General features: G+C 32.7%; 1 long non-coding RNA gene and 2 pseudogenes across 2 annotated transcripts; all 3 read right to left on the bottom strand.

Annotated features, from left to right (window-relative positions):
- Positions 1-8,261: 8,261 nt before the first annotated feature.
- LOC146886937 (uncharacterized) lies at positions 8,262-10,047 on the bottom strand (annotated as a pseudogene). Its single transcript, XR_014994581.1, has 2 exons — positions 9,226-10,047; positions 8,262-8,610 (listed from the first exon to the last, which is right to left on the bottom strand). The product of XR_014994581.1 is annotated as an uncharacterized LOC146886937 (transcript).
- On the bottom strand, positions 8,262-12,835 carry LOC146886935 (uncharacterized). The gene is made up of 4 exons (XR_014994327.1): positions 12,583-12,835; positions 12,297-12,394; positions 12,149-12,207; positions 8,262-8,614 (listed from the first exon to the last, which is right to left on the bottom strand). It is a non-coding gene; the product is annotated as an uncharacterized LOC146886935 (long non-coding RNA).
- Positions 10,046-11,749, bottom strand: LOC146886936 (uncharacterized; annotated as a pseudogene).
- Positions 12,836-20,505: the final 7,670 nt, after the last annotated feature.

The following is a 20,505-nucleotide window of genomic DNA, read 5'->3' as shown; positions in this document are numbered from 1 at the left end:
GCCTATTTTAGTGAGAAACTCAAGGGATGTCACATTAACTACTCCACCTATGACAAAGACCTTTATGCTCTTGTGAGGACTTTGCAAACTTGGCAACACTATCTTCTTTCAAAGGAGTTTGTGATACATAGTGACCATGAGTCACTCAAATTTTTGAAAAGCCAAGGCAAGTTAAAAAAGAGACATGCTAGGTGGGTAGAGTTCTTAGAGCAATATTATGGCTAATATTAGTGGCGGATGCGCTTTCAAGAAGGCATTCCCTTCTTTCCATTCTTGAAACTAAATTTCTTAGTTTTGATCATATTAAGGAATTGTATCCCAAGGATGTTGATTTCTCCCCCATTCTTAGTGAGTGTCACCAAGGGACTTACAAAGGCTTTTACCTTCTCAATCAATATCTTTTCAAAGGTAAGAGACTTTGCATTCCCCAAGGTTCTTTAAGAGCCTCACTCATTAGAGAGGCATATGAGGGAGGTTTAATGGGGCATTTTGGGCCAAAGAAGACTTTGGAAGTCTTAAAGGAACACTTCTATTGGCCTCACATGAGGAAGCATGTAGATAGGCATTGCAAGAGTTGCATAGCATGCATGAAAGCCAAGTCTAGAGTCCAACCCCATGGTCTTTATACTCCCTTGCCTATTCCTTCCAAGCCTTGGGTTGACATCTCTATGGATTTTGTCTTAGGCCTCCCAAGGACAAAAAAAGGTAGGGATTCCATTTTTATGGTGGTGGATAAGTTCTTTAAGATGGCCCATTTCATTCCTTGCTATAAGATTGATGATGCAACTTATATTACAAATCTTTTCTTCAAGGAAGTGGTAAGACTACATGGCCTACCTAGGTCCATTGTTAGTGATAGGGACTCAAAGTTCCTAAGCCATTTTTGGAGAACTTTGTGGGGTAAACTTGGCACCAAGCTTCTTTTCTCCACCACTTGCCACCCCCAAAGTGATTGCCAAACTGAGGTGGTTAATAGAACCCTAGGGAAAATGTTGAGATGTATGATAGTGCAAAACATTAGAGAGTGGGAGGAACTTGTTCCCCACATAGAGTTTGCCTACAATAGGGTTGTGCATTCCACTACTTCTCATTCCCCTTTTGAGGTTGTGTATGGGTTCAATCTCCTAACTCCTTTAGACCTCCTTCCCATACCCACTCATGAGGCATGGACCTGCCAAGATAGTGAGGCCAAAGCCAATTACATCCAAGGCTTGCATTCGCAAGTCAAGGAAACCATTGAGAGGAGAGTTAAGAAACAACAAGAGGATGGTAATAAGGGAAGAAAGGAAGTCATCTTCCAAGAGGGAGATTGGGTATGGCTTCACTTGAGAAAGGAGAGATTCCCTACTCAAAGGAAGTCTAAACTTTTCCCTAGAGGGGATGGCCCCTTTCAAGTCATTAGCAGGATTAACAACAATGCTTATGAGTTAGACTTACCCCCAAGCTACAACATAAGTAACTCATTCAATGTTTAAGACCTTTCTCCTTTTGATGTAGGGTTTAAAAATTCGTGGTCGAATTCTCTCCAAGAATGGGAGGATGAGGAAGGCGTGACTACCTCCTTAGAAGCTCCCTCAAGAAGGATCACTAGAAGTATGTCTAGAGGGGGAGTCTTCTATTCCATCACCTTTATCTTTGTTTTGCATTACTTTAGTTTGAATTCCCTAAGTTGGTTTCTAGTTGACTTATTTTGGTTCACTTGTTGACTTTGATCCAAAGTTGACCTTTGACCAAGATTACATTAACTTAAACCAACATGCTAATCCTTGTTTGTCTTGTTTTGTAGGTATGTAAGAGAAAGTAGAGCATGGTTAGGTGGCACTTGGTAATTGGAGCACTTGGATCAAGTGGAAGAGAGAGGAAAGCAAAAAAAGCATAAAGCAAAAGCAAAAGTAGACATGTACCTTGTCTCCTTTTGCCTTTGTGGTTTATGCCTTTGAAGGTCACTTGGTCTCCTTCCTCTTTTGGCCTAGAATCCTCATGGGAATGCCTCCACCAATCATCTCCCTTCACTTGGCCAAGACTCACTCTCACATTAGGTTTAGGGTTTGTTAGTTAATCCTTTTTCATGTTGTTGTATTTGCTAAAGGACCCCTATGAACTCCTATTTAAAGGGTGCTCCTTGTCTTGTAAAAGGGTTGATCATTTTGTTATAAACTTTGTGCATTCAACCACCAATTTTCGTGAGCTCTCCTTTCTAGAAGTGAGCTCACCTTTGCCTTATCTTGCTTGCAAGTGGCGGCACCATCACTCATCTCTAGGGTTTAGTTGGCTTAGATCCCCCCTATGAGTGGCATGCTTCTTCTATTCTTCATCTTCTATGCTTTCCATTTTTATTGTTTCTTCTTTCATTTTGCTCTTTAAGTGTTGTTATTGCCGTGTGTGTTTAAGCTTGAATCCAACTCTCTTCTTTCTTTCATGAGCTTGAGAAATGACCTTCACATCTAGATAGCATGTTATCTTAATGTCCAGTGGGAATTTTCAAAAAGCTTTCTTAAACAACTTCATCATATTCATAACTCTAAAAGGAAATAACATAATATTTCATCAAAAATAAAAGAATTAAATGAAATGGACCTAGCCAATGGCCCAAGCTATGAGCCTTAATGGGGTCACATTACATGAGAATTTTCTTGCAAATTTGTTAAAAAAATTGCAAGAAAAGACTTTTTTCTATTATTTTTTTTCTAAGAATTTAATTTGGTAGGTAATTCATTCGTGGGTAATCATTTTTTACAAAATTATAAAATTCGCAAGTATTTCGTATATAATTTGTTATGAAAAGTTTCTTATACAAAATATTTTGCAAAAAAATTGACAGTAATTTTCTGCCATTTTTTTCATAACAAAATATATAAGTATTTTCTGGAAAAAAAATTCAAAAAAAAAATCGACAGGAAATATGAATTTTTTTAATAGTGAAATTTAATGAAAATAATCAAATTGCACCGATTTTTTTAAAACCAAAATCAAATTGAGACTATGAAAAACTGAACGACCAATTTAATATTTTTAGAAAAAAAAAAGAATAATTAAACTTTTTATTAACTATGTCATAACAATTATTATTTTTATCAGTGTCTTCTATTTTTGTAATGGAAATCTGAAACTTCCTCATTTTCAACATTTGAAAATTTTATCTTCTATAGATGAGATTATATAGACTAATTCACTCGTTAAAGTTTTTCATATATGTTTTTCATCAATTTTTATAATATTTTTATGTAATTTATCTTGAGAAGGTTAAAATAAGTTGTCGTTATAGCATACAACCACGGAGATTTATGCATTGCAATGATTACATCTCATAATTGCTACAAAATTTTGTCTCTTCTCTTCGGCATGGTTGGTCGCTACTCTCATTTCTTTCGATCCTCTTTGCCACCATCATTTGAGTTCGAGCTTATCCATTCTGCAATTGCTGCCACCAATCACGCGAACCATTTCGTCCTTGTCAGCATTGTGCAATTTTCGCCGCCGTCACTGTCAAACAAAAAGGTGCGTCTTTTTCATTCGTTACATCAGCGTTTTTTAATTTTTTAATTTTTTATTTATATTTATTATATATTTTATCCGAATTTATAGTTCTAAATTTTATAGTTAGTATTAGTGTATATGACATGGATAAAGATGTCAAAATGGATTTCAATCTGTGAGTTAATCTGACTCACCACGGGTTTGAGTTGGGTTGGGTTGAGAAAAATTCAACTTTTTCAAGGGTTGAAGGTGAGTTGGCTCACTTAACCCACAAATATTTTTTTAAATTTTTTTTTAATTTTTTTTAATTTTTTTTAATTATTTTAATAATTATTTACTACTCCTATTATATTTGTTCACAATGTCATATTTTTAAATGCTAAAATGTTGCTTAATTATATTTAAATAGTTTGAATGTTTAATTAATTTAATTGTCGAGTTATATATGTTGATACTTTAATCTTTAATTATAATCTTTATACTAAATTACTCAAGTAACGGTCTTATAAACAATTTTTTCTAAATTAGCATGAAAAAAATTGTATAGTTTTTTAATTTATATTTTGTTGAATAGCATGACAGAAAATTTGTAATATTAACCATTCTTTCTTAGACTATATGGATACTTTCTTGAAAATAATTCTTCATATATTGGTGGTGAGCATGATCAAAATATTGGTTCTTGATTTTGCTATGATTGTTATCTCATGGGTTACTTAAAAATTTATTTAAATATTTGAATACTAATAAATAAATAAATAAATAATTTTTTTAGGTGGGTTGGTGAGTCAACCCACTTAACCCACCAACCCGTGGTGGGTTGAGGCAGATTACAAAATTTCTGACTCACCATAAAGTGAGCCGGGTTAGGTTCACTCATTTTCAACCCGGCTCGTGATAAGCCAACCCGTGTGACATGAATTAAGAAATGCCAAATTAACTGTGTATATCTAACTGAAATAATTAGTATTATAACGTGCTAAAATTAATTCTGGAATTGTAATTGTGAAGTTGTTTCTCTAATTAATATATATATATATATATATATATATATATATATATATATATATATATATATATATATATATATATATATATATATAGATATATATGCGCTAAAGACGTAATCCCATTTTAAATTGGCATGGGAACTCTGAAGTCAATAGATTTTCTAGCTTCAAATATTATATTCCAGGTAACACATGGCATTTAAAATAACGACTCTTTATTGTACGACATACCTAATTAGTAAATGGTAATGCTATTTTAAATACGTAGGGACCCCTTTATTATCGTGGAGCATAATAAAATTTGTTGATAATAAAAAATTATTTTTGTGATGTTTTTGTTGATAATAAACCTGTTTGAGGTTTTGTTCTTTTTGTAAATTTTGTTTGTAAAATGAACCGTCAAATATTTTGTATTCAGCTTTAATTGTTTTTTAGTAAAATTGTTGATAATTAATTTTGTTTTTAATTTGTCAATAAATATGTTGGTAATTAATGTTTTTTAAAAGTTGTGTACAAATTTATTAATAATTCAAATTTTTAAATTTTATTAGTAAAATTAATGAATAATTAATTTTATTTTACAATTCATTTGTAAATTTCTTCGTAATTAATTTTTTTGAAAATTCGTTGATGAATTTGTTAATAATTAATTTTTTTAAAATTTTATCGATAAAGTCTATCAATAATTTAATTTTTTGAGATTCGTTGGTAAATAATTTTTAATCAATCAATAAAATGGATGTCAAATTTCTCATCAACTGACAAAACATTTCTTATAAATTAATTGGAGATTGATGAGACAAAGAAAAGAAAAAAGAGGAAGAATAGGAAGAGGGGAAGCAAAGAGGAGTTGGAGGCGGTGGCAAAGGCGGTTGTGGTGAAGAAATCAAATCACAATATTTACTAACAAATTTTGGTCATCAATAATTGTCAACGAATTTTTTCTATCCATCGATTAAAATTTTTCGACTAATTTTTTGTTGTCGCTCTTTCGTCAATAATTTTGATTTATTGAAGGAACTTTATGTAGTGTATTATAGGAAATGTTAACTTAGAGAGATAATGTATTATAGAGTTGAAAGTGTTTATATTCATCTTTCAAAGTTTGTATGGTAAATCAAATTGAGCAATTTATATTTCATCCCATTTAATAGTTAACTTTGATCCAAAGTTGACTTTTGACCAATATTAGATTAACTTAAACCACCATGTTAATCCTTGTTTGTCTTGTTTTGTAGGTAATTAAGAGAAAGTAGGACATGGCTAGGTGGCACTTGGTGATTGTAGCACTTGGATGAAGTGGAAGAGATAGGAAAGCAAAAAGCATAAAGCATAAAGCAAAAGCAAAAGTAGACATGTACCTTGTCTCCTTTTGCCTTTGTGGTTTATGCCTTAGAAGGTCACTTGGTCTCCTTCCTCTTTTGGCCTAGAATCCTCATGGGAATGCCTCCACCAATCATCTCCCTTCACTTGGCCAAGACTCACTCTCACATTAGGTTTAGGGTTTGCTAGTTAATCCTTTTTCATGTTTTTGTATTTGCTAAAGGACCCCTATGAACTCCTATTTAAAGGGTGCTCCTTGTCTTGTAAAAGGGTTGATCATTTTGTTATAAACTTTGTGCATTCAACCACCAATTTTCGTGAGCTCTCCTTCCTAGAAGTGAACTCACCTTTGCCTTATCTTGCTTGCAAGTGGCGACACCATCACTCATCTCTAGGGCTTGGTTGGCTTAGATCCCCCTATGAGTGGCGTGCTTCTTCCATTCTTCATCTTCTATGCTTTCCATTTTTATTGTTTCTTCTTTCATTTTGCTCTTTAGGTGTTGTTATTGCTCTTTAGGTGTCGTGTGTGTTTAAGCTTGAATCCAACTCTCTTCTTCCTTTCATGAGCTTGAGAAATGAACCTTCACATTTAGATAGCATGCTATCTTAATGTCCAGTGAGAATTTTCAAAAAGCTTTCTTAAACAACTTCACCATATTCATAACTCTAAAAGGAAACAAGATATCGTGTCGTGTTTGATACTTTAGAATACTTTAACAATACTTATCAATGAAGTATCTATTTTATAATGTCGTAATACACTACAATAAAATATTTGAATAATGAACAATTTTAGTGATAAAAAATAATTAGTCACTATATAGTAACCAAATTGACAACTAAAATAGTTCCAAAAAATTATAATTAGTTTCTAAATTGATAATTAAAATAATTTCAATTATAAATTGATCACTAACATTAACTACTAAGTTTTGGCTACCACAATAATTGGTCTCTAATTAATTAGGAATTTTGGATTCACACATTAACAATCATATATTTATTATATTTGTCCACAATAATTGGTCTCTAATTAGGAATCACGTATCGTATTCTTGTATTATAGTAATTATCTCATCATTCAACATGCTCAATCATATTATTTAAACAATGATAATTAAATAACACACAATTGACATACATAGGATTTGAACCCAAGTCCTCTCATACAATTAAGTACTCTCAACCACTTGAGCTAATTAATTAAATTTCACGGGTCTTACATTCATCAATTTACCATGTAATATCTTCAACAAGTTCCTATGTAATATCATCATCAAATCTCCATGCATCAAAGTCATTTCTCCTTATTTGTTCTTTGATAAAAAGTTTCAAGAAATTTGTAATAAGCAATCTTTTTATGGTATTCTAGTGAATTGATGTAATATAGAGTTGTAACTATGTTTGTTCTACTGATTGAGATCAATCTTGATTGGTTGTGTAAGTTGTTTCTAAGTTTATCATCAATTGCATTTTTCTACATAATTTTCCCAGTATTTCAATTTGTTGAATCAATATTTTAATTTGTTTAATCATATTGGTCTATATGTCTGATTGTTTGTTAAGTGAAATCAATCTGTTAACTTTGTTTTCAATCAATTGAAAATGTGTGTTCTTGTAATAATTGCATATTGATTTATAGATCAATCTAGTTTAAAGTAAAGACTTTTCATAAATTTGAATTGAAACTAATTTTCAATCACAATCAATTCAACCCCCTTTCTTGGCTAAGAAAGTCCTTTAAAACTTACAATTGGTATCAAGAGTAGGTTTTTGAAAGATATTCGTTATCTACCTTTTTAGTCGCGTTAAAGGCTAACAAACCAAAATTACCCCTGTATTGTAGTAGGGAAGATGACTGAGGATTGAACCCAAGGGAATGGTGCATATTAAGCTTAGCTTGTACAATTAAACCTTACTAAAATAAGAAACACAATACAAATTGGGGAAAATGAAATAAAAGCCAAAATTGACAGAATTATATAAACCTAAACTAACCTAGATGCATGATACGTGATGGTGGAAATTGTGTTTAATGCAGAAAAAGTAAATTAATGTACATACATTTCTTCTTTTTTCTTTTAGAATGCAGACGACACTATAGTAGATGATGAATGTGGCTTAATTCAATGCAAATGTGGAATGAACTACTTATGTATATATATAGAATCATTTATGCAATGTAATAAACTATCCTAACTTTATTTACTCTTTGACAAATTCAAACGAGAATGTAAAATAGATGCACGAAACAGAAATATGCATGAAATGATGTTGTATGCTATGCTGCAATAATGAGAAATGCCAAGCAGAAATTATAAAATTCAAAATGCGAGAAAACTATAAAGCGACTGATATATGCCAAGCAGGAAAACACTATCCCTAAAACAAAAAAATTTAAACTAAGATTAGAATCACAAAATAGTAAATCTAGAATTCGAAACAAGTTCACGAAATCAACACTGCAGAATAAACATACAATTAAAAAATACTTTAGTGACTGAACATGGATTCTTTTGTAGTTGAGAAGACATATCAATAATCTATGCCCACTTTTGGGTCACATGGTTTCCAAATAGTGTGTGCATACACTACTAGATATATAATGTACACTAACACTAAAAAAATGTTACTAAATCATGAAAAATGTTATTAATAGAATTTAGTAACATTTTATCACATGTTACGTATTCCCCATGTTACTATTGATTTTTTGTAACATTTATACTTTTCACTAGGATAATGGATTCTACATGTTTTCCCCTCTCTGATAGTTCAGAAACAATGTACATATATGTTTCTTCCTACAAAAGTAAAACAAACACAAAAAGTTGATTTAATCCAAACATATTTTGACTAGTACTCAGAAAGTGAAAGAAACAACGAAACAAAGCATAGGGGATTAGTACTCAACACTATATTAGAATCTACATGGCTGATTTCAAATATAAAATTTATTTGAATAAGCATAAGTAGTATCTGAAAGCTAATAGCTTGGACATAAGTGTGTGAAATGGAAAAAGAACTGGAAGTGGCTTTGCAATTTGTTTATCATAAAATTGAAAACATAAATACAGAGTTTAAGAAGAATGGTAAAAAATGTCAAGTCTTCCATGCAAATCCAAACAAAATATTTGCATATCCATCAAAATAATAAATCATAAATGCTACTGCCATCAAATTGTAATAGAATGTAAAAGTCAAAGTAAAGCAGAAATGAAATTTGATTTGCATGAGGATGGCAATTACTGTTATATCTATAATCTTAATAAAAATATAAAATCTTAGACAAAAGACTTCAATTTATCCAGACATTCCAGCCTTCTCTCTACCAGTTTCCACTTATCATGAACTTTAACTATCATCTTATATCAATCTTAAATATTGGAAAAAAATATATATGTAAAGCTGGAACATGCCTGATTCGAATTCCCCTTCATTTGAATCTTCCTCCACATTATCTTCCCTTATCTCCACGAGACCCTCCTATGCCGAATTAAACCACATTCATCTTGTGTCAATTGTTGTTCCAGGCACATCATCCCTAAACCAACTAACATCTTCACATTCATCTTCATCAATCACAGGTTGATACAAAAGTGGACTCTTTAATTCATCTCCCAAGTATTTTTCCAAATCATTATTCTCTAAATCTCCATATACATCAAACAAATCTCTAGGGGTAGTTTTAGTGACAACTTGCCAATTATCCCCTGGATCTTCTTTATAATATACTTGCTTTACTTGGGTTGCAAATACGAAAGGGTCACTTTTGTAAATCAACTTTCCAAAATTTACAAGTGTTAATCCAAAATGATCTTGCTTACTTTCAAACCAATCACATTTAAATAACACAAATTCAGAGTGTCCATAATAGTCTAACTGTATTATATCTTTCAAAACTCCATAGTAGGTAACATTTTCTACGTCAGGATTTTCATCTTCTTTATTTCGAAACCTCACAGTAGATGAAGTAACCATTACTCCAAAGTTTTGTGTTTGTCTCTCACAACCCTCAATAATGAACTTGTAACCATTTATCACAAAAGTTGAAAATCTTCTAGCAACAGTATTAGGCCCTTTAGCCAACCATTTAACCTCCTCACTCAACCAAATTTTTGACATGGTATTCAAACCACTTGTGAAATGTAAGAGATTGATCTTTTGTCATATTCCATGTTCTTGTTGAATTTTCATAAACATTACTAGAGAGGAATTCCTCATGTTCTCTACAAAAAAAAAATGAATAAGTTCACAAAATTTAAAATCTCACACAAAAGACAAAAATATGAATATTTTCTTACTTGACAAATGACTTGGTGAGTTCACAAAAGACATACGAGTATTGTTCTTATTACATTTTCACATATATTCTTTTCAATATGTATCACATCAAGATTGTGACGAAGCAAATTAGTCTTCCAATATGGCAAGTTAAAGAATATACTCAATTTTGACCAAGGATCACCCTTCTTTCTTTTCTTTTTTTGAGCATTGCCAAATGAATTTTTTCTATCACCTAATATATCCAATATGTTAGACCCTGTTAACGGAGTAGGTGCTCCTCTCAATTCTTGGGTACCATCAAAACAATTTTTATCCTTTCGCCACCTATGTTTTGAGTCTAACCACCTTCGATGACACATATAACACATCTTTTTACTATTGTTTAAGTACCTTGAGCATGTGTGGTAGTTACATACAGGACATGCCAATTTTCCACTTGTAGTCCAACCTGATAACATAGAATAAGTAGGCAAGTCATTAATAGTCCAAAGTATTGCAACATGTGCCTGGAAAAATTCTTTATTAGAAGCATCATAAGTTTCAAACCCTTTCTCCCACAACTCCTTCAACTCGTCAATAAGAGGTTCCAAATAAACATCAATACTACTTTTAGGGGAAGAAGGACCAGGAATTAGCAGTGACAACATCAAGTAAGGTTGTTTCATACAATCCCATGGAGCTAAATTATATGTCATCAGAACTACAGGCCAAATACTATGTCCTTTGGCCATCATCTTAAATGGAGTAAATCCATCACTTGCTAACCCAAGCCTCACATTTCGAGGATCTGATGCAAAGTTAGGATGGAGAGAATCAAAGGTTTTCCAAGCAAGTGAATCAGCTGGATGTCTTAGCTTTCCATCTTTGGTGCGGCCTTCATCATGCCATTTCATTGATTTAGCAGTTTTTGATGACATGAATAGCCTTTTGATCCTTTGTTTTAAAGGAAAGTACCTCAAAACTTTGGCTGGAATTGGAAGTGAAGCTACCTTAGAAGAAACTTTTCTTCTAAATCTTTGATGTTTCATTTCTTTATATCTAGAAGCATGACATTTAGGACATCTAACTTCATTCTCATACTCCTTTCGAAATAAGACACAATCATTAGGACAAGCATCAATTTTTTCATAACTAAAACCTAAGTCCTTAATGATCAACTTGCATTCTTGATATGATGATGGCAAACAAGAGTTTTCAGGAAGTAACTCTTCTAAAAATTTTAGCAACATATCAAATGACACATTGCTCCACCCATGGAGATTCTTAATATGTAGCAATCGAACAATGATTGATAACTTGGAGAAACCTAGTTGTTTCAGTGTCAAACTCACAATTATCTTCATCTATAGTGTCATCAAAATCATTTTCTCCTAAATTTGGGGGAATCATGAACGTTTCCTCTAACAAACTATCCAAATCATTATGCATACTAAATTTCTCTCGTTCATCACTATACATCTTATTTGAAGAGCCACATTCTCCATGAAAAACCCACTTTGTATAGTTTCTATCAAATCCGACACACATTAAATGCTCATGCACTTCCTTTCGACTACCCCAACTACAATTGTTACACTCCTTGCAAGGACATAGAATTTGATCTCCTTGAGCACTATTCTCAAATGCAAAATTTAGAAAAAAATCCAATCCATCCAAATACCTAGTAGATGATCTAGGTGCTACCATCCACTTTTTGTCCATGTTTATATATTCTTAGATCGCCCTGTATGGCTTGAATCCATCAATTACCTAAATCAAAACGATACGAAAATAAAACCGAGAAGGTTATATACAAACATCGTTTAGGTAAAGCTCGTGGTTTAACAAATTTGTAGAAGCTAAAGATAATATAGAAAAAGATACAACAATTGAACAAAATAGAAGTAATAGGTGAATAAAGAGAAAAATTTTACTTTTGTAATGTATCTATCAAACGGTTAATAAAGAGAAGAAAAAAAAATGAAGGATGTAATAATGTTTATCAAACGGTTAATAAAGAGAAGAAAATGTAGCTAGGGAATGGAATAATGAGACATATTAGAAGATGATACCTTATAATGATGGTAATGGTCATCAACAATGTCACCATTACTTCCATCAGTGACAGTTCCTGAAATGTACAACCATATATACCATTGGATTTTTTTCCCCAATATAAACAATAAATGTTTTAGAAAATAATGAGTAAGAAATGTGAACCTGGCTTGTGAGAGAAAACATCCCAGTTATTTAGCCCCTTTCCATCAGCCAAGTAAGGTCCTTCAATCTGCGAAATCGTTCATTGTTTGGCAAAATCACTGGAGAAAATAAGAAGAATAACCAATCACAGTGTTTCACAGAGAAAGAACCTGAAACGAAGAAGATGCAGTCCGAAAAGAAAGTTTGGTGGAAATGGAGATGAAGATGAATCCTCATTGAGAGACAAACCTAACCTTCTAATGTATGAAATTGGTCTAAAATCTAACTTTTTATGGAAGAAACTAACCTTTTTATGGAAGCTATGCAAAAATCTAACTTCCTTCTAATCCGAACTCCAGTGCAGCGGCAGCGGTGAGGCGCGGTGCTAGAATGTTGATTATTTGTTTGTGCACGAGAGATGGAAGGCACTGGAAATTTGGATGTAGGGTTTAAACAAAGAACGAAGAGAATGAGGGAAAAGAAAAAAAAAAGCACGGTGCTAGAATGTTGATTATTTGTTTGTGCACGAGAGATGGAAGGCATTGGAAATTTGGATGTAGGGTTTAAACAAAGAACGAAGAGAAAGAGGGAAAAGAAAAAAAAAAAAGTAGAGGAAAAAAATAAAATAAAAATTATTTGTTTGTATTTATTTATTAAGGTCTAAAACAAAACTAAAGACATCTTCTGGAGTTTACAACTAAACTTTTGAAATTTAACCAAAGTTAAAAAAACCTCCCTTAAACTAATTACTGATAAATAACTTCTATTAAATATGATTTTTTTTAGTGTTAAATAAATTCATAAATCAAGGACAAGAACAAAACAGTATAGTCTTTTAAAAAATGTTAAATAATTTACAATAATATTTATTTAAAAAAATTACTACAATCTATAAAATTATGTATATTAACATTTTTAATAATTATAATATAAAAAATGTTACTAAAAGTATAAAAAATTTAATAATCTATAGTGACATTTTTAAAAATGTTACATTTCATTTTGTTAATATTCTCTATGGTAACAATTTTAAGAAAATGTAGCTATAAAATATATTTAGTAACATTTCTAATAAATGTCACTAAGAAAATGTTACTATAACCCGTAAATGCTGTAGTGAGATTCATGATTCCAATGCTCAATACACCATTACAACAGCACAAGACTGAATCATAAATTTGAAAATAGAAAATGAAAATTAAAGGAACCAACAATTAAAAGATGAAGAGCATGAGAAGAAACTAAATTGAACAAACAAAACTCATAAGCTTAAAAGTAAGCATTAAAACTTAGTTGCAACTTGTATTTCATCACAAATAGAAAAATTAACATTACGCGAGTTATAGGAATGAAATAGTACAAAGAAGTTTTACTCTAAATAGCCTTGATCACTTTGTGCTTGTGGTTGAACCAAGCAAAGCTACCTTGCACAGTGAAGGAGTTCCAATCTCACCGACCACTTTGTGCTCATTGCAAAAGAAGAAACCCTCACTTTATAGTGACTCTCTCTAAAAACATTCCCAAAAGAAAGAATAACCTAACCTGTATGCTAGAACATCCAAAAAAAATTTCCCTTCTCATAACTCTCGGTTCTCTTTATTTATACCAGGGAAAAACCCCTATAGAACTCGATTAACACTCTTCTTTCGTAATAAATCAGATTGAAACCCAAGGGCACCCAACGTGCCTTTGACCTAGCTAGGCTTCCTTCCTGTATGTGTGCCATCGGGCCACTCTTCAAACTCCTCTTTTTAGTCTCGTATCGTCGTGCCTCCATCCCTCACCAACTCACAATTTTCTCTCAAACCAGGTCTCGAGCTCTTTGGTTCTCGTATGGTTTAGGAGAGGAATCTCCCTAAAATTTCCAAAGTGGTTCATTAAATGCTTTTTTGAATTTGGTCCATTACTGACAATCTTCCTCTCAAGTTACTGAAGTGTATTCTTATTTTCCAGAAAAAACTTCGCTTGAATCTAGATATAGATTAATATCCTATGTTGCTACTCAATCTATAACCTGGATTATGGCTTGGGATTACATTATTGAACCAACATATGAAAATGTAGACATCAAATCTCTATCAAGAAAGTTAAAAATCAAGTGCTTGTCAAAGTTTAATATGGGTTTCATCAGCAAAAGAAATATCGATCAATGGCAAGCAAATTATCGACAAAAGAAGGAAGAAATAAATTTATCCTTGACTCAAGAATCATTATTTCTAGTAGAAAAACAACAGTTATTAGAAGAATTAGCAGCAACAAGTATGAAGGAATTTGAGCAAGTAATCAAGGCAAAATCAACAACATCAAAGACTGACTCTGAAGAAGAAAATAGTCAATTCAACCCTTATGATATGTTTGAATAAAAGAAGATATGACAAGATCTCCATTAGTAAAGTTTGAAGACGAAAAATAATATATGACAAGATTCTCATAATGGAAAGTGGAAAGAGAAAAAAGAAGGAAGGACAAGATGCTCATCATGACAAGTGTCACAACCGATATCGCGACGGGACGACGAACCAAAAAATAAAATTTGTAAAAAAATAGAGTTTGGAATCGGCACCATAGTTATTATAGGAAACTATGGAAAACTATAAAAAAGAGCAAGGTATGCGAAAAACCAGGGTTCGGGAGTCGGTTACGCGTGGGGAAGGTATTAGCATCCCACAACGCCCGTCTTAAGACGGTACCTTTAATTAAATGTGCTAAAGTTGTGTGGTTTTTTCAAAATATTTAATTTTCCCCAAAAATATTAATAAAAGAATGTACAAAAAATAACAAAACTATTTTTTTGATTTTTTGGGCCCGACGAGGATTAATCCTCACTCCTACGTATCTCCATGTGAATGGAGAATCAGGGTTACGTATTTCTTTTTGAAAAATCTATTTGGAAAACTATTTGAAAAATGATTTATTTTGTTTTATAATTTTGAAAACCTTTTTATTTAAATTTTAGTATTATTTTAAAATTGGTGTCACACGACGCGAGTGGTAGGACACACACTTTAAATAAATTCTCTTTTTTTCTACTCTTTGATTTTTTTATCTTTTTAATCTTTTATAATTTTTTATATTTGTTTTAGTTATTTAAGAGTGGATGTGGATGTTAGTGCGACGTGAGCAACCACATAGATATTAAAAAGTAAACAAAGAAAACTATTTTTTTATTCTTAGATTGGATGTCATGCGACGCGAGCGGTCGGACACACACTAAAGAAATGAATGTTTTTTCTATGATTTAAAAAAATAATGAAAATTAAAAAAAAAACATAAAATAAATCAAAAGAAAAAGAAACTAAGAATGACGTACCTTTTCCCTTTTTTTTTCTGGCCTCCTTTGTAATATTTTTGTATTTTTTCCAAGAGAGATAAAAATGAGATGCGTTTGTGTGAGTGGCAATAAGAGAGAAAGAGGGAGTATAGAGAATCTTCTTCTCTCTTTTTTTTTTTTACCTCCTTCAATATGTTTTGTGTTTTTAAAGAGAGATGAGAGAGGAGATGTGTATGTGGGAGTGATGATGGGAAAAGAATTAGAGAAGTGTAGAGAATCTTTTTTTTTTTCGGTCATGATAGAGTGCGTATTTATATTCACAACTTGCAATGTCAATGCAATCTCAGCCTTAATTGTAACGAACAATATAAGGAAGAAATTGATCATGATAGTAGCAAATTATGAGTATCAAATCGCAACAAAACAGAGTACAAAATCAATCATCATCAATAGCAAATGAGCACAAAATTAATCCCAATTAATAATATTGATTCTAACCATTAACAAATCAGAGCACAAAATCAATCCCAATTAGTAATATTGATTCTTACCATTTGAAGAGATATTGCTTCTAATTATTATTATATAATTAATTTCTCTAATAGGAACAAAGGTAGAAAATATTTGAGTGAGTTATTGGGCTCATGAAAATTAATAACAAATTGGGCTCTTCCTCCTTTTTTCTTTTTTTTTCTCTCTTTTTTTTTCTTTTTTTTTTCTAAAATTAAGGTTTGAAAATATTTAAAGAAAATTTTGTTTCACCTTATTTTCTACTTTTATTTTCAAATATTCAGTATTAGGAAGGTGATTGTTTCTTCCATATCAAATACTTTGACATAAATTATACAACATTAATGAAACTTAGTTGATAAAATTAAAAAGTATTTAAAAAATATATAAAAGGAAAACAAATATTCAAATTAAAATATATTTTAAATGTCTGTTTACTTCAATTTTTTAAATTCTAATGAATCTCTTTTTTATACAATAAAAAAAGTTAGGTTAAATTATACATTTGGTCCCCATTTTCGTAGCAAAATATAAATTTGGTCCCTTTATTTTTTTTATCTCAATTTGGTCCCTATTTTGGGAAGTTTGATGTAATCAAGTCCTTTCCGGTAGTGGTGTAATAACGGTGTTAAATGAGGTGCCACGTGTAAGTTCCTCGGTGATGAAGGATTATCTTGTTCCTTTTTAAGATGATTGAATATGGTGTGAGTTGATTAAGAAAGCTAAGTGAAATCCCCACTGGACATTAAGATAGCAAGCTATCTAGATGTGAAGGTTCCTTTCACAAAGCTCAAGAGAAGATGATGATGGATTGATTCAAAACAAAAAGGAAATGGAAAGCACGTAAACCATAGAAAACCAAGAAGAATTAAAGGAAGAAGAAAACATAAAATGGAAAGGAAAGAAATGGTAAAAATGTGAGAAGCACGCCACTACAAGGCTAGGCTAGAAGCCATGGCACCCTTGAAGATGAGTGGATGTGTGCCGCCACTTGCTATGCAAGATAAGGCTTAAAAGTTTCACTTCCAAGGGTGGAAACTCTCACAAATGGTTGAGACACAAGAGTGTTTTTACTTCAAAATGTTCAACCCTTTTACATGTCTAGGAGCACCCCTTTTATAGAAGATTTTAGGGGCCTCTAAGCAAATAAAAGATACCTAAGGATGTCTCTACAAAAACCTAACCCTAGCTTCTAAAAACTAGGTCAAATAAGGTTACAAAAAATGAGAGATAAAAGAGCTAACTATGGTGTTTGCAAGGCTAATTTCGTTTTAGCACAAAAGGAGACAACGAATGTGTCTCATATGTCTCCAAAAAGTGGCCAAAGTGTGCTAAAAACAAAGGAGACCAAAGGTACATAGGTACACTTGCTTCATGCCTTTTACTTTATGCTTTATGCCTTTGCTTTACTCTCTCCTCCACATCATTTATGCTCCCCAATCACCATGGGCCACCTAGCATTGCTTTCTTACTCCTAATTAACCTACAAAGCAAATAAACATAGATTAACATGCTGGCTCAAGTCAAGTCAACTATAGTCAACAAGTCAAACTTAGTCAAAGGTCAACAAGTCAACTAAAGTTGATTCAACTAAGTCAACTTTAGGAATAAAAAGTAACAAACAAAAATGAAAGGGATGGAGGATTAATGAACTTTCTTTCTAAACCTTCTTAGTCTTCTTAAGCATGTGCCTTCATCCTTGGTTGGGGTCAATCCTTCATCATCCTCCCCTCCTTGGAGAGAATTTGACCACAAATTCTTTAAGCCTTTGTAGATGGAGCTTGACTTGATTTGGGAGAGGATTTGCGCCTCCCTTTTTTGAGCTCTTGTTCCATCCTTTCTAAGGATATTACCCTTAGCTTTGGTTAGGCCATCTTTATTTTTTAGAGTACTCTTCCTCTCTTGCTTGTGCTTTGGGCCTTCTTTTTTGGCTTGGGAAGAGAAGGAAGGGTGATGCACATCTTGCTTTGGAAGATTTTTTTTGTAGGCAAGTAACACCTTGGTGAAAGTTTGCCCCTTTTGTTTTTCTTCTTTATCTTTTCGTATTATATTTCTATCTTTATTAACTTCTTGAGGTGATAGAGGTTGTAATGGTCTTTTTCCCATTTATGAAGAAAATGTATTGGTTGGTTCATATTTGATAACGCTATCGTTGACGCGATCAAATTAATACTACTAAACTATAGCAACGTCAGTATTGCTAAGATAGTAGTCAAGAAAATAGAAAGGGTAAAGTAACCCTAAGTCGTCTCCCAACGAACACGAAATTGATTTTTAACAAGTTAGTTCTTATAAAATCTATACAAAACGGTTAGTCAAATAAAATAAAAATATAGGGGATTAAGATGAACAAAGATAGAAATAGAAAATATAAAAATAGATAAAAACAATTGTAAAGAAAATAGATTGATTCCATTGCTTTTTCAAAATAGATTCATCATCGGTAATCTAAAGATTATTGCTCAATTAATTATTGTTGTAGATTTGCAAATTAATCAATGTAAAGTCTCAATTAATTTGTTGGCGTTCTCACTTTTAACCAAAGTACAGTCTCAATTAAAAGTGAGAACTTTTAGATTATCCACAGTAAATTCAACCAAAGTACAGTCTCAATCAAATTTTACTATGCCTAATCATGTCTATTCTTTTATCTCCTCACCAAATAAAAAGCTTAATTAATCAAAGTAAAGTCTCGATTAATTTTCGTTAGAGTAAATACCTTTAACCAAAGTAAAGTCTCAATTACCGGTAAAACTCATTCAATCACATGAAAGTTTCTAAATAAAATCAAAGTAAAGTCTCAATTGAAATTAAAAACCCTTTAACTCATATGATTAACATGCGTGTAGATTTAAAATCATTACTTTTTACGTGATTTAAAGATAAAAGACATAGATGAATGAAAACCTCAACAATAATAAAAAGAACAAAGAAATTATTTCATTCTAACCTCAGAATCCATAATGAAATTACATTGGAATCAACCCAAGAAGTTTAGCACTCCATGAAATACAAAAGAAATAAAAGAAGAATAGAGAGAAGAAAAGAGAGAGAAAGAAAGTAGGCCCCCCTAAGGGTTCCTCAATTCCGACGTGCCGAGCTTGTTCCTTTCTGCTTCTCCCTTGGTCTCTTTATACAGAAATTGGACTAGGCTTTTCTGTTGCTAAAACCTCTCCAATATCTTTTAAAATAAAGATAAAGATAAATATTGAAAAATATATGGAGAGATATAGACTATTTGACAAATATAGTTGGTTAATAATTTATGATATAATTAAATAAATTAATTATTTAAAGATATCTGATAAATTATCACCAAATAATATTTGTATTAATTTTCTAAATATCCCATTTTTAATCCTGTAGTCCAAATTTGCAGAGACATCCAAAAATATCAATATTTGCAATTAAACCCCTATCCTTTGACCAATCTTTGACTCTTTGACCAAATTTGACAAACTTTGACCATTCAGTGTCCATTGAGAGTATGACACATGGCAGCTCCTTCTCTCTCCCAAATTAGGGTTTCTGCCACATAATGAAGGTAAGTTTCTCGTGACGGCTGCTGCGTTTCCATGGCTGACGGTGTGGTGGTCCAGCTTGGTGGTGGTTCGCTGTTGCCTGTGCGTTTTCCGGCGATGGATGAAGTTGTGCGTGGTGCGTGAAGATCTGATTCGTTGTGGCTACTAGAGGGACGACGTTTCGGGTTCAGGTGCGCGTAGTGGTGGAGAACGATGGTTGCAGCTTTGCTCGCGGTTTTGTGGTGCAGATTCTGGGGACAAGGCTGCGTGGAGGTGGTGCGCTGGTGGTTGAAGCTTTTCACGGCTGTTGTGCTGAAGGTTGATGGCTCATGGAGCAGTGGTCGAGCTTCCACTGCCATGGGTCGCTGCTGCACTCCGTCATGGTGATGGTTCGCGTTGTTGCTGTAGTAGGTGTAGTGGCCGTGACTAGTTCGTTGCGGAGAAAATGGACGAGAGCTATGGTGGCCGAAAGGTTGGAGGAGTTGTTGCAGTGGTGATGTTGTGCAGGCGGTGGCCGTCGGTGAGAATGATGGAGGGCGGACGGCGGCTGCCATGGTGATGGTAGGAGAGGAGGAAAATTAGGGTTAGGGTTCCATTTTGGGAGATGGTGACGTGGCAAGATCTGATTGGTCAATTTGGTGAGTGGAGGATTATGACACGTGTCAGCATATGGTTGGCCTGATTTGAAAGGTGGGGATTGCCACATGGTGTGATTTGGTTGAGTGGAGTTTAAGTGATAGAAGGGGTGCAACTTAGTAGAAAGTGGGGTACATAACAGGTTTTTGTGGTCCACTTGTAGGAAGAAGGGAATGTATAAGTAAAAACTCGGTGCAGAAGTGATTTTTTCAGAACTTGTTAATTTCAGCCTTATTAAAAGGTGTTTTGTAATTTCAATCAATTTAATTTCCCACCTTTAAATAAGCTTAAT

This window comes from Vigna unguiculata, chromosome 4 (assembly GCF_037176805.1).
Source record: "Vigna unguiculata cultivar grain cowpea cultivar isolate G323 ecotype 2 chromosome 4, ASM3717680v1, whole genome shotgun sequence".
NCBI lineage: Eukaryota > Viridiplantae > Streptophyta > Magnoliopsida > Fabales > Fabaceae > Vigna > Vigna unguiculata.
The sequence above is the reverse complement of the archived record's forward strand: the minus strand, read 5'-3'. Positions and strand labels throughout refer to the sequence as shown.